The sequence below is a fragment of the Mytilus trossulus genome, chromosome 1, assembly GCF_036588685.1.
Source record: "Mytilus trossulus isolate FHL-02 chromosome 1, PNRI_Mtr1.1.1.hap1, whole genome shotgun sequence".
NCBI lineage: Eukaryota > Metazoa > Mollusca > Bivalvia > Mytilida > Mytilidae > Mytilus > Mytilus trossulus.
In genome coordinates, this window is record NC_086373.1 from 20,009,931 (window position 1) to 20,023,511 (window position 13,581).

The window sequence follows — 13,581 nt, forward strand, 5'->3', positions numbered from 1 at the left end:
ACATGTTATAATTGGTTACTCTTCAACTTGGGACTTGAATTGAAATTTGTCTCATATCACATCTTGTTATATCTATATATGAAGGATTGTAGATGTTCCTTCTCAACACTTACATCCTCCTAATTATAAAAAAAAAGAAGATATGGTATGATTGTCAATGAGACAACTCTCCACAAGAGACCAAATCGACACAGAAAATAACAACTTAAGGTCACCATACTGCCTTCAACTATGAGCACAAACCACAGCTTTATAATTTTCCTGGAAATATTTCATATTTGTTTTTTTATATGTCTTGTAGTTAGTAAAATACAAAATGTGTATGAAGGATGGTAGATTATCTATCTCAAATATGAACGCTTGCAGCCTACTGCATAAAGGTTTATGGAAAGATTTGATCCTTACTAATGTACTTCAGATTTTCTATTTATGAGTTTGACTGTTCCTCTTGTATATTTCGTTCCTCTTTTATATATCTCTTGCAGTTGGGAAAATACCAAAAATGTATGAAGAATTGTAGATTTTTCCTCTCAAATATCAACACTTGCAGCCTACTGTATAAATGTTTGTGGAAAGATTTCATCCTTACCAATGTACCTATATATCCCTTGCAGTTAGTAAAATATCAAATGTGTATGAAGCATTGTAGATGTCCTCAAAGGTTGACACTTGCAGCCTACTGAATAAATTTTCATGGAGAATTTCAACACATACAGCCTACTCTATAAGTGTCTTTTGGATATATTTCACCCTGACTAGAGTACCTATGCATGTCTAACAGTCGATAACATATAAAATGTGCATATAAAAGATTGTAGATGTTCCCTCTGGAATAATCTGAATATTTTCGGAAACCAATGACTCTATTTTATGAGCTTCATATATAATTATTTCAAGATTTTCCAAGTCTCCATATCATAAGACTGTTTACATTTTCTTATCATCATCATAGACACAATATTTATTTCTTGTCAATAAAGAGATGAGGAATTTCATTATATATACAGAAAAGCAATCATATAGGATTGTTGCTGGACATTTGTCACATTGATACAAAGTAAAAGTATTGATTAAATTTTAGAACTTTTATTTTATGAAAATAAAACTTAAATAACATAGAACGAAAGATCCACTAAACTCAATACATTGTACAATTCTAGATATTCCAATACATAAATGCATGAACAACGTATATACATTCTTAACTACACAATAAAACTGTTTTCATTTGATTTTAAACAGCCAGGAATCTGTTTACTTTCACCTTTTAGATATAACATTTTATACATAGAATATAAAATGTATTCCTGTAAATGAATTCTATGTTTGTTACTTTAATGATAACCATTTTCCGAGTAGTAAAAAGTTCATCTTAAATGCATTTTAAATCATTGCACGTCTTCAATATATAAGAACACAGTTCAGTTGTCCTCCACATTGCAGATATTTATCCAAGAACAAATTACAATATTAATTAATTATAACAAAAACACAGATCTAAGCACAGTAAAATAGTCTCCCCTGTTCTGTAAAGAATGCTTGTTCGTATTCTTTCTTAATTGTGAGGCCGGCACTAAATCTTTAACCTACAAAATAATATATGGTTCAGTTGAATAAATAATAAGTCCAATACAATACAGAATTTCAATGCCTCAAACAGTTGTTATTTATTTTCCATCTAAGAATAAAGAGGAGTGTTTCATCAGTGCAAAAACAGAACATAATCCCAAGATTGTATCAAATTGTAAAATTTGTAATGCAGAAATACAATTCTTTTGTGAGACCAATCATTTAAATGAAAAGTTAAAATTTTTTTTTTCTTTACTAATGACTTTACACAGAACCATGACTCAAATGATTTACCTTTTTGTTTTATGAAATGACAATGTGAGAGAAAACAAGGCTTCATCATAACTTTTTCTTTTTATCAAGTATTGGTAATAAGAATGTGTTGGTGAATATGTAAACTGTGATGATTAAAATATATAGTGTTGTGATAGACAAACATACTGAAGTGATAGACATACATAGTGTGGTGATAGGTAAACAAAGCATGGTGATAGACAATAGTGTGGTGATAGACAAACATACTCAAGTGATAGACAAACAAAGTGTGGTGATAGACATGGTGACAGACAAACATAGTGTGGTGATAGACAGACTTAGTGTCGTGATAGACATACATAGTGTGGTGATAGAAAAACATAGTGCGGTGAAAGACAATAGTGTGGTAATGGACAACAGTGTGGTGATAGACAAACATAGTGTGGTGATAGACCACAGTGTGGTGATAGACAAAAATATTGTGGTGATAAATACACAGATTGTGGTGAATGATTTATGTAGTGTGGTGATTAATCATGTGTGGCGGTAGATATATTATATGTGGCCATAATTATACTAGATATATAATATGTGGTGGTATATACGTTATGTGTGTGCCAGCAGAAGTATCATGTAGACCTAGTTACAAGTACAATAACACTGACACAATATATTTTTAAGGTTTACTCATCTTGAATGTTAGAATCTTTGACTGACAGTTAGTATACCATATTTGCTCCTTTTATTGAAAAGATATCTGACATGATATTTACATAAAATATTGAACGATATGTTGGAGCAGCTATTCTTTAAAAATAATTTCTTTTAAATTATTTCATTTCAACCAGGATTGTTTAATTGCTTATTAACTCTTTACATACATATGCATAATACTTTGCTAATTAACTCTTTACATCATATGTATAATACTTTGCTAATTAACTCTTTACATACATATGTAAAGAGTAAAGTGTTGGTGTTGATATGAATATCAATTATTTGGTAATTTTTTATAAATTTCCTGTTTACACATTTTTTTGGAATTTTGGATCCTTAATACTCTTCAACTTTGTATTTGTTTGGTTTTTAACTATTTTGATATGAGCGTCACTGATGAGTCTTATGTAGACGAAACTTGCGTCTGGCGTACTAAATTATAATCCTGGTACCTTTGATAACTATGAGTAATACTTTTAATTTCAATGATGATTACCTTTTCCTTTTCTTCTATGTTCTATCTTTCAAAAATCTAGTTTCATTTTTCTGAAGAAAAAAAAATAATAACAGTGAGGTGTCACATTGAGTCATTTTAAGTTTAAAATCTAAATAAACATAAACAGATTTCTGTACAAAACGGTGGATTATTATCATGCTCATATCTACTTTTAAAATGATATAAATAGGGCTTTGAAAGATATACCCAGTGGTGTGATAGAAATAAAATATAAATTGAGGTGAAAATATACAGTGAGGTGATTGATCAATAAAGTAAAGGTGTTTAATATGTAGAAATATACATAGAGACTGTTGGGGTCGATATAGAGAGTGGGTTATATATATAAAGAGTGTGTGGTGATTGATGTATAAAGTGAGGTGATTGATAAATAAAATGAAGTGATAGGTGTTTATGATGTGGTCATTAATATAAAGACTGTGGAGATACATATTGAGAGTATGGGGATATATATATAAAGTGTGTGGTGATTGATATATAAAGTGAGGTGATGGATAGATAAAGTAAGGTGATAGATAGATAAAGTAAGGTGATAGGTATTTATAATGTGGTCATAAACATAGAGACTGTGGGGATACATATCGAGAGTATGGGGATAGATATAGAGAGTGTGTGGTGATTGATATATAAAATTAGACAATGGATAAATAAAGAAAAGTGATTGGTGTTTGTTATTTGGTTATAAACATAGAGACTATGGGGTAGATATAGAGAGTTTGGGATAGATATAGAGAGTGTGTGGTGATTGATGTATAAAGTGAGGCGATTGATTAAAAAAGTAAGGTGGTAGGTGTTTATGATGTGGTCAGAAACATAGAGACTGTGGGAATACATATCGAGAGTATGGGGATATATATAGAAAGTGTGTGGTGATTGATATATAAAGTGAGGTGATGGATAAATAAAGTAAGGTGATAGGTGTTGATAATGTGGTCATAAACATAGAGACTGTGGGTATAGATATTGACAGTGTGGTGAGTGACACAGAGAATATGAGGATATATATAGAGAGTGTGTTGATTGCTATATAAAGTGAGGTTATTGATAATAAAATGTGGTGATAGGTGTTTATTATGTGAAGATATACAGAGAGACTTTTGGGGTAGACAAAAAGAGTGGGGGATAGATATAGAGAGTGTGTGAGTGGTGATTGATATATAAAGTGAGGTGATTGATAAATAAAGTAAGATGATGGGTGTTTATTTTGTGGGGATAGATATAAAAAGTGTGTGGTGATTTATATATAAAGTGAGGTGATGGATAAATAAAGTAAAGTGATTGGTGTTTGTTATTTGGTCATAAACATAGAGACTGTGGGATAGATATCCAAAGTATGGGGATAGATATAAAAAGTGTGTGGTGATTAATATATAAACTGAGGTGATTGATAAATAAAGTGAGGTGACAGGTATTTATGATGTGGTCATAAACATAGACTGTTGAGATATACATTGAAAGTTTGGTGATTGATATATAAAGTGAGGTGATTGATAAATGAAGTGAGGTGATATGTGTTTATTATTTGAAGATATACAGATAGACTTTTGGGGTAGATAAAGAGAGTTGGGGATAGATATATAGAGAGTGTGTGTGTGGTGATTGAGAAATAAAGTAAGATGATAGGGGTTTATTGTGTGGAGATATGCAGAGAGATTTTTGGGGCCGATATAGGGAGTTGGGGATATATATATAGAGTGTGGTGATTGATATATACAGTAAGGTTAGTGATAAATAAAGTGAGGTGATAGGTGTTTATTATGGAAAGATACACAGATAGACTTTTGGGGTAGATAAAGAGAGTGGGGGATAGATATATAGAGAGTGTGTGTGTGGTGATTGATACATAAAGTGAGGTGATTGATAAATAAAGTAAGATGACAGGTGTTTTTTGTGTGGAGATATACTGAGAGATTTTTGGGGCAGATATAGGGAGTTGGGGATATATATATAGAGTGTGGTGATTGATATATACAGTAAGGTTAGTGATAAATAAAGTGAGGTGATAGGTGTTTATTATGGAAAGATACACAGATAGACTTTTGGGGTAGATAAAGAGAGTTGGGGATAGATATATAGAGAGTGTGTGTGTGGTGATTGAGAAATAAAGTAAGATGATAGGGGTTTATTGTGTGGAGATATGCAGAGAGACTATTGGGGTAGATATAGAGAGTATGGGGATATATATAGAGAGTGTGGTGATTGATACATAAAGTGAGGTGATTGATAAATAAAGTAAGGTGATAGTTGTTTATTGTGTGGAAATATATACAGAGAGACTTTTGAGGCAGATATAGAGAGTTGGGGATATATATATAGAGTGTGGTGATTGATACATAAAGTGAGGTGATTGATAAATAATGTAAGGTAATCTAAGGTGTTTATTATGTGGAGATATACTGAGAGACTTTTGGGGTAGATATAGAGAGTATGGGGATATATATAGAGAGTGTGGTGATTGATATATAAAGTGAGGTGATTGATAAATAAAGTAAAGGGGAAGCTTTTGTATTATCCTGATATATGCATAGAGACTATTATGATATATACATAATGACTGTTGGCATCGGAATGGAGAGTGTAGTGATAGATAATCATAGTATGGGGATAGCTATTGAGACTGTTGTGATAGATAATTATAGTATGGAGATAGCTATTGAGACTGTAGTGATAGATAATCATAGTATGGGGGTAGCTATTGAGACTGTAGTGATAGATAATCATAGTATGGGGGTACCTATTGAGACTGTTGGGATATATATGGAGAGTGTGGTGATGAATACAGCGACTGTAGCAATGGAGGAATATATAAAACTCCACACTATATATATTTTTTTTCGAGTAATCTTTTTTCAAGTATCATTTTCTAAAAATACTTTACCATCACTATAACTGAGTGCTGCTTGGTTGTAAATCATTTAACTATTCTTGTTATTTCATTTAAAATTAGATGTATCCATGTTCTTTCTTTCATTTTCAGCAACGACCTCTAAATCCCTGCAAAATGTCGTTTGGTATTTCTGTAAGAAGAAAAAAAATATAAATAATGAATTTGAGAATCGCTACATGATAAGTATACACGCTTATACAAACATTTTTCAGTAGACATTGCATATCTGCATATCTCCTTTCACAGTAAATTATACATTGACCAGTATATTTCTCTCACTTATAGAATATACAAGTTATAGTATACAGTCTGGTGAAAAATAGATACAGAATGATGATAGATATAATCATTGTGTTACTATAAATATGATAAGATGGTGATAAATAGATATAGATAGGTGATAAGTGTGAAATTAGTTATAGTGGGGTTATGTGTATATACAGTGAGGTAAAGAATACACAGAACAGTATTAAGATATATACAGTGTGATGATATATAAACAAAAGGATAATATAACCAAAAATTTGCAAATTTTTGGTTCTTCCCTCGCCGGGATTCGAACCCATGCTACTGTGATATCGTGACACCAAATCGCCTGCACTGCAGCCGTCCCGCTAGACCACACGACCACCTGGGCTCTCAAATAAAGAGCTTTCAGTGGGCATGTGTTACCTTTCCACGTCAGTTTTAATCTAGCGGCGTACTACAGTACATGATATATAAGGCATGAAGATGTTATTTACAGATCTAACATTGTTGGGTTGATGTTTAGACAAGTTGTATATACATTATGTACACAGCCATGTATCACCATCATTGATAGCGATCCGATGGATACATCTGTTGTAGAGTTGTCACTGACTCAGACGTTCTAATATATATACATTATGTACACAGCCATGTATCACCATCATTGATGGTGATCCGATGGATACATCTGTTGTAGGGTTGTCACTGACTCAGACGTACTTATATATATATATATATATATATACAACTCGTCTAAACATCAACCCAACAATGTTAGATCTGTAAATTTGCTTTCGCAAATTTTTGGTTCTTCCCTCGCCGGGATTCGAACCCATGCTACTGTGATATCGTGACACCAAATCGCCTGCACTGCAGCCGTCCCGCTAGACCACACGACCACCTGGGCTCTCAAAAAAAGAGCTTTCGGTGGCCATATGTTACCTTTCCACGTCAGTGTTAATCTAGCGGCGTACTACAGTACATGATATATAAGGCATGAAGATGTTATTGTTACAGATCAGCTAAATTATCTATAGTAAAGGATCCTACAAATTAATGTAAGATACAGTCACAGAAAATAATTATATTCATAAGTACGTCTGAGTCAGTGACAACCCTACAACAGATGTATCCATCGGATCGCCATCAATGATGGTGATACATGGCTGTGTACATAATGTATATACAACTCGTCTAAACATCAACCCAACAATGTTAGATCTGTAAATTTGCTTTCGCAAATTTTTGGTTCTTCCCTCGCCGGGATTCGAACCCATGCTACTATATATATATACAACTCGTCTAAACATCAACCCAACAATGTTAGATCTGTAACTTTGCACTGCAGCCGTCCCCCTAGACCACACGACCACCTGGGCTCTCAAAAAAGAGCTTTCGGTGGGCATATGTTACCTTTCCACGTCAGTTTTAATCTAGCGGCGTACTACAGTACATGATATATAAGGCATGAAGATGTGATTGTTTACAGATCAGCTAAATTATCTATAGTAAAGGATCCTACAAATTAATGTAAGATACAGTCACAGAAAATAATTATATTCATAAGTACGTCTATATATATATATATATCAATGGTCTTGTGATTGATTTAAACAGTGCAGTTAGTTAAAAGATACATATGTGGAGGGGATACATATATAAAATATGGTGAAAAAATATCAACAGTGAGGTCAATAAAATATTTTCAGTGATGTCATACATATATAAATGAGGAGAAAGATAAAGGTGAAAGATATATAAAGTGAGATGACAGATATACACATTGTGGTGACAGATACACAGTGTGGTGATATATGTATAAAGTGAGGTGATAGAGATATAAAATGTAGTGAAAGATGTACATTGTATTGATAGATATATTGAATAAGGTGATAGATATATAAACAGAGGTGGTATATTAATAAAATGAGGTCTTACTTATATAGAATGAAGTGATATATATACAAAGTGTGGTGACATATATACAGCGTGTTGATAGATATATGAAGTGTTGTGACATATGATCAGTTATGTGATAGATGTATAAAGTGTGATGATAGATATATAAAGTGTGATGATAGATTTATAAAGTGTGGTGATAGATATATTTAGTTTGGTGATAAATATATTAAGTGTAGTTACTGTGATAAATATATAAAGTGAGGTGATAGATATATGTAGTGACGTGATGGATATATATAGTGTGATCATGGATACGTTAAGTGTAGTGATAGATATATAAAGTATGGTGACAGATATATAAGGTGTGGTGATAGATATATAAAGTCTGGTGACAGATATATAATGTGTAGTGACAGATGAACAGAATAGTGACAAATGAACAGTGTGGTGATAGATGTATAAAGTTTAGTGACAGATAAATATAAAGTGAGGTGATTTGTTTATGAAGTATGGTGATAGATATATAAAGTGAGGTGATAGATATATAAGATGTGGTGATGTGTATAAGATGTGGTGATGTGTATAAGGTGTGGTGATGTATATATAATGTGTGATGACAGATATAAAAAGTGTGGTGAAAGATTTATGAAGTATGGTGACAGACATATATGGTGTGGTGACATATATATACAGTATGGTGACACATTTATATAGTGTGGTGATAGATATATAAAGTGTGGTAACAGATAAATAAAGTGGAGTGACAGATACATAAATTGTGGTGATAGATATATAAAAAGTCGTGAAAGATATGTAAAGTGTGGGAATAGATATATAAAGTCTGGTGACATATATATAGAGTGTAGTTAGAGATATATAAAGTGAGGTGATAGATATATATAGTGAGGTGATTGATATATATATAGTGTGGTGATGGAGATGTTAAGTGTGGTGACAGATATATAAAGTGTGGTGATAGATATATAAAGTCTAGTGACAGATATATAGAGTGTTGTGACAGATATATAAAGTGAGTAGATAGATATAGATATAGTGGGGCGAGTGATATATAAAGTGTGATCATGAATATGTTAAGTGTAGTGACAGATATATAAATAATGGTACATATATATAAAGTGTGGTGATAGATTTATAAAGTAGTGATAGATATATAAAGTGAGGTGATAGAAAAATATACATTGAGGTGATGGATACATAAAGTGTGGTGATGGATATATATAGTGTGGTCACAGATGTTAAAAGTGTGGTGAAAGATTTATGAAGTGTGGTGGCAGATATATAAAGTGTTGTGACAGATATATAAAATATTGTGACACATATATAAAGTGTGGTGAGATATATAAAGTGTGGTAACAGATAAATAAAGTGTGGTGATAAATATATAAAGTGTGGTAACAGATAAATAAAGTGTGGTGATAGATATATAAAGTCTGGTGACAGGTATATAAGGTTTGATGCAGATACTTAAAGTGTTGTGATAGATATATAAAGCATGGTGACAGATATGCAAAGTGTGGGGATAGATATATAAAGTCTGGTGACAGATATATTAAGTGTAATGATAGATATATAAAGTGAGGTGATAAATATATATTGTGAGGTGATTGATATATGAAGGGTGATGATGGATATGTTAAGTGTGGTGACAGATATATTAAGAGTGGTGATAGATATATAAAGTCTGGTGACAGATATATTGTGTGTTGTGACAGATATATAAAGTGTGGTGACAGATATATAAAGAACGGTGATAGATATATAAAGTGTGTTGATTGATATATAAAGTGTAATTATAGATATATAAAGAGAGGTGATAGATATTTTTAGTGTGGTGATGGATATGTTAAGTGTGGTGACAGATATATAAGGTGTGGTGACAGATATATAAAGTGGGTTGATAGATATACAGTGACATGATGGATATATAAAGTGTGGTGGCAGATATATAAAGTGTGGTGAAAGATATATAAAGTATGGTGATAGATATATAAAGTGTGGTGACAGATATATAAAGTGTGGTGAAAGATATATAAAGTATGGTGATAGATATATAAAGTGTGGTGACAGATATATAAAGTGTGCTGATTGATTTAAAAAGTGTGGTAACAGATATATAAAGTGTGCTGATTGATATATAAAGTGTGGTGGCAGATATATAAAGTGTGGTGAAAGATATATAAAGTATGGTGATAGATATATAAAGTGTGGTGACAGATATATAAAGTGTGGTGAAAGATATATAAAGTATGGTGATAGATATATAAAGTGTGGTGACAGATATATAAAGTGTGCTGATTGATTTAAAAAGTGTGGTAACAGATATATAAAGTGTGCTGATTGATATATAAAGTGTGGTGACAGATATATAAAGTATGGTGATAGATATATAAAGTGTGGTGATAGATATATAAAGTTTTGTGACAGATATATAAAGTGGTGATAGATATATAAATTGTGGTGATGGATATGTCAAGTGTAATGACAGATATATAAAGTATGGTGATAGATATACAAAGAGTGGTGACAGATATATAAAATGTGGTGACAGATATATAAAGTATGGTGACAGATATATAAAGTGTGACGACTGATATATAAAGTTTGGTGACAGATATATAAAGTGTGGTGACAGATATAGAAAGTTCAGTGACAGATATATAAAGTGTGGTGGCAGATATATAAAGTGTGGTGGCAGAATATAAAGTGTGGTGACAGATATATAAAGTAGTGATAGATATATAAAGTGTGGTTATGGATATGTCAAGTGTAATGACAGATATACAAAGTGTGGTGACAGATATATAATGTCTGGTGATAGATATATAAAGTGTGGTGACAGAATATAAAGTGTGGTGACAGATATATATTAAGTGTGGTGACAGATATATATTAAGTGTGGTGACAGATATATAAAGTGTTGTGACGGAGTCTGGTGACATATATATATAAAGTGTGGTGACAGATATATAAAGTGTGGTGACAGATATTATGGTGACAAATATATAGTCTGGTGACAGATATATGAAGTGTGGTGACGGATATATAAAATGTGGTGACAGATATAAAAAGTGTGGTGACAGATATATAAAGTCTGGTGACATATATATATAAAGTGTGGTGACAGATATATAAAGTCTGGTGACATAAATATGTATATATATAAAGTGTGGTGACAGATATATAAAGTATGGTGACATATATATAAAGTCTGGTGAAAATTATGATAAAGCGTATATAACATGGCAAAATCCGTATCACATGCCGCATCACCCTCGATCAATATCATAAAGTGACAGAAGAGATAAATCAAGTGAGGTCCTAGATATATAGCAATTATCTATCATATTGAATACACCTTAATTATTGGTAATCCTGGCTGACCCGACTGCATAGAACTTATGATGAATACAACAATCATGACAATCATTTTTCCTTTGTGGCTTCAGTTTTTTTTTTACTTCAAAATTTTACTACAACCTGTGTGATATCCAGTTATGGTGGACACATAGTGATAAGGTGCAGTGGCGGATCCAGGGGTGGGTTCAGGGGGGTTGGAACCCCCCCTTTTTTTAACGATCAATGCATTGGAATGGTGACTTATAGTTGGACCCCCCTTTTTTAAATGGCTGGATTCGCCCCTGATAAGATGTATGAAAAATTACCATCAACATCAAACCACTCTCGTTTTACAAGATTTGTTACATTTTTCACCATATAGGTTTCAAGTTTCAAGTCCTAACACAAATCTATCTATCTAGGCTATTATTTGAAATTCCCATTGTGACGACATGAAGACAGAGATACAGATTTCACCACATAATCTTTTGCAATACGATATTTATCAACTCTTGACAGTGTCAAAATTAATTGATTTTGATATCACCTAAAGGAATGTGTACTTTTTTATAGTCATGCACCAAAAATTACTGTTATAAACGTCATTTGCCAATTTTTTTTAACGGTTATTTGTGATTTCCCGATTTCCCAGGGATTACAAGTATCACCCTCATACATGACCAGGGGTAGGAGGGGTCCTGATCCCTTAAACATGAAATCCCGAATTTAAATAAATTTAAATTCGGACATCCAGTACTAGTAATTCAAAAAAAGAATTCCTGTATCTCTTAATAGATCCCGAAACCCTGAGCCTAAAAACACCAGATCCTGGAGTCCTGATAAAGGCCCTATCCCCCCTCATACATGCACGATCCATAACAATATTTTTAAGACTTTCTTGACGCCGCAAGAAATCATTTGGTCACCTCCTATGCACACTGACATGATAAATACACATAAAAAGAATTTATTACTCTTTTGAACCAAATCACATTTTTTAGTTGGAAAAGGAAAAGAAGGGGGGGGGGGGGGGGGGGGGGGGGGGTTAGCCTCCTTTCCTAGTTTTAAATGTTATTTTGCATTTAAAGTTGATCATGTATGTTTTCATTGCTACAATGCATTATTTTGCATACCTTTCACATGTTTTTTTACGTTTTAGACGTTATGTGTGCTCTGAAGTACTGGGAAGAGAGCCACCTAACAACTGAGCACGACGTGTATTTTCTTTCGCAGATAAATGTAAATAAAAGCGTACAAATCTATCTCCACATAGAAGATTTTTTTTCAAAAAGTGAAAGTAGAAATTACCGGATCCGCCCAGTACCGGTCGCGCATGCGCACAAATACAAGGTTACAGTCCGGGTTACAATATCTATAACCTTGTATATTATATACCTCCATTAATGGGCATTTTCAACAACATTAAAATTAAAACAAAAGCGAACACAACAAAAATCCGAGAGTTAAATTAGCTGATCCGAAAGGGTAAACAATTTCCTAAGAAAATCCGATAAACTGCTTTGTGACGTTACGCGCGATGTTCGTACATGTAATCGTAACACAGCGTCGCGAATATTTCGTAACGTTCAAACCAAAACTTCAACTGAAACGATGTTTATAAGCAAGTGCGACATTCTTGTAAGACTCCGCAAAATCGACAATGCTTTTTACTACTTATTGAAAATTGATGTATTTTAGATTTTTGAAAAATTAAGATAAGTAACATTATAAAAATTCATAAAATTCTATCACTATAAGAGCACTGCTAAGCAAACAATTGACGTTAATTTGAGTTGAGTTCGTTTTTACGTTAAAAAAAATGACGGTGAGACAACCTTGTAAGCCTTTAAAAAATCGTCCATAAATCACCATATATCATTTTCCAGGATATTTGTCTTTAAATTCATAAAATTAAGCAATTTAACATTGATGTAGTAAAAACAGATACTAACCTATTTCCATTTTAGATAAATGTTTTTTGATTCTCAAATCTGTAATCCCAATTTTTCCACGTGGGAAAGATTTGCCCTTGTAGTATGGAACATTTTTTTTTCTATGATGTCATTATAACGTCATAAAAAGTGCATAAAAGACCGAAGGAACCTTTCTATTAAATAATGGAAATAAA

General features: G+C 32.4%; 1 long non-coding RNA gene across 2 annotated transcripts; it reads right to left on the minus strand.

Annotated features, from left to right (window-relative positions):
- Positions 1 to 1,070: 1,070 nt before the first annotated feature.
- On the minus strand, positions 1,071 to 12,720 carry LOC134718059 (uncharacterized). 2 transcript variants are annotated; one of them, XR_010107374.1, is made up of 4 exons: positions 12,587 to 12,720; positions 5,937 to 6,075; positions 3,038 to 3,087; positions 1,071 to 1,586 (listed from the first exon to the last, which is right to left on the minus strand). It is a non-coding gene; the product is annotated as an uncharacterized LOC134718059 (long non-coding RNA). The 2 variants fall into 2 exon arrangements; XR_010107375.1 differs by lacking the exon at positions 12,587 to 12,720 and adding an exon at positions 11,780 to 11,869.
- Positions 12,721 to 13,581: the final 861 nt, after the last annotated feature.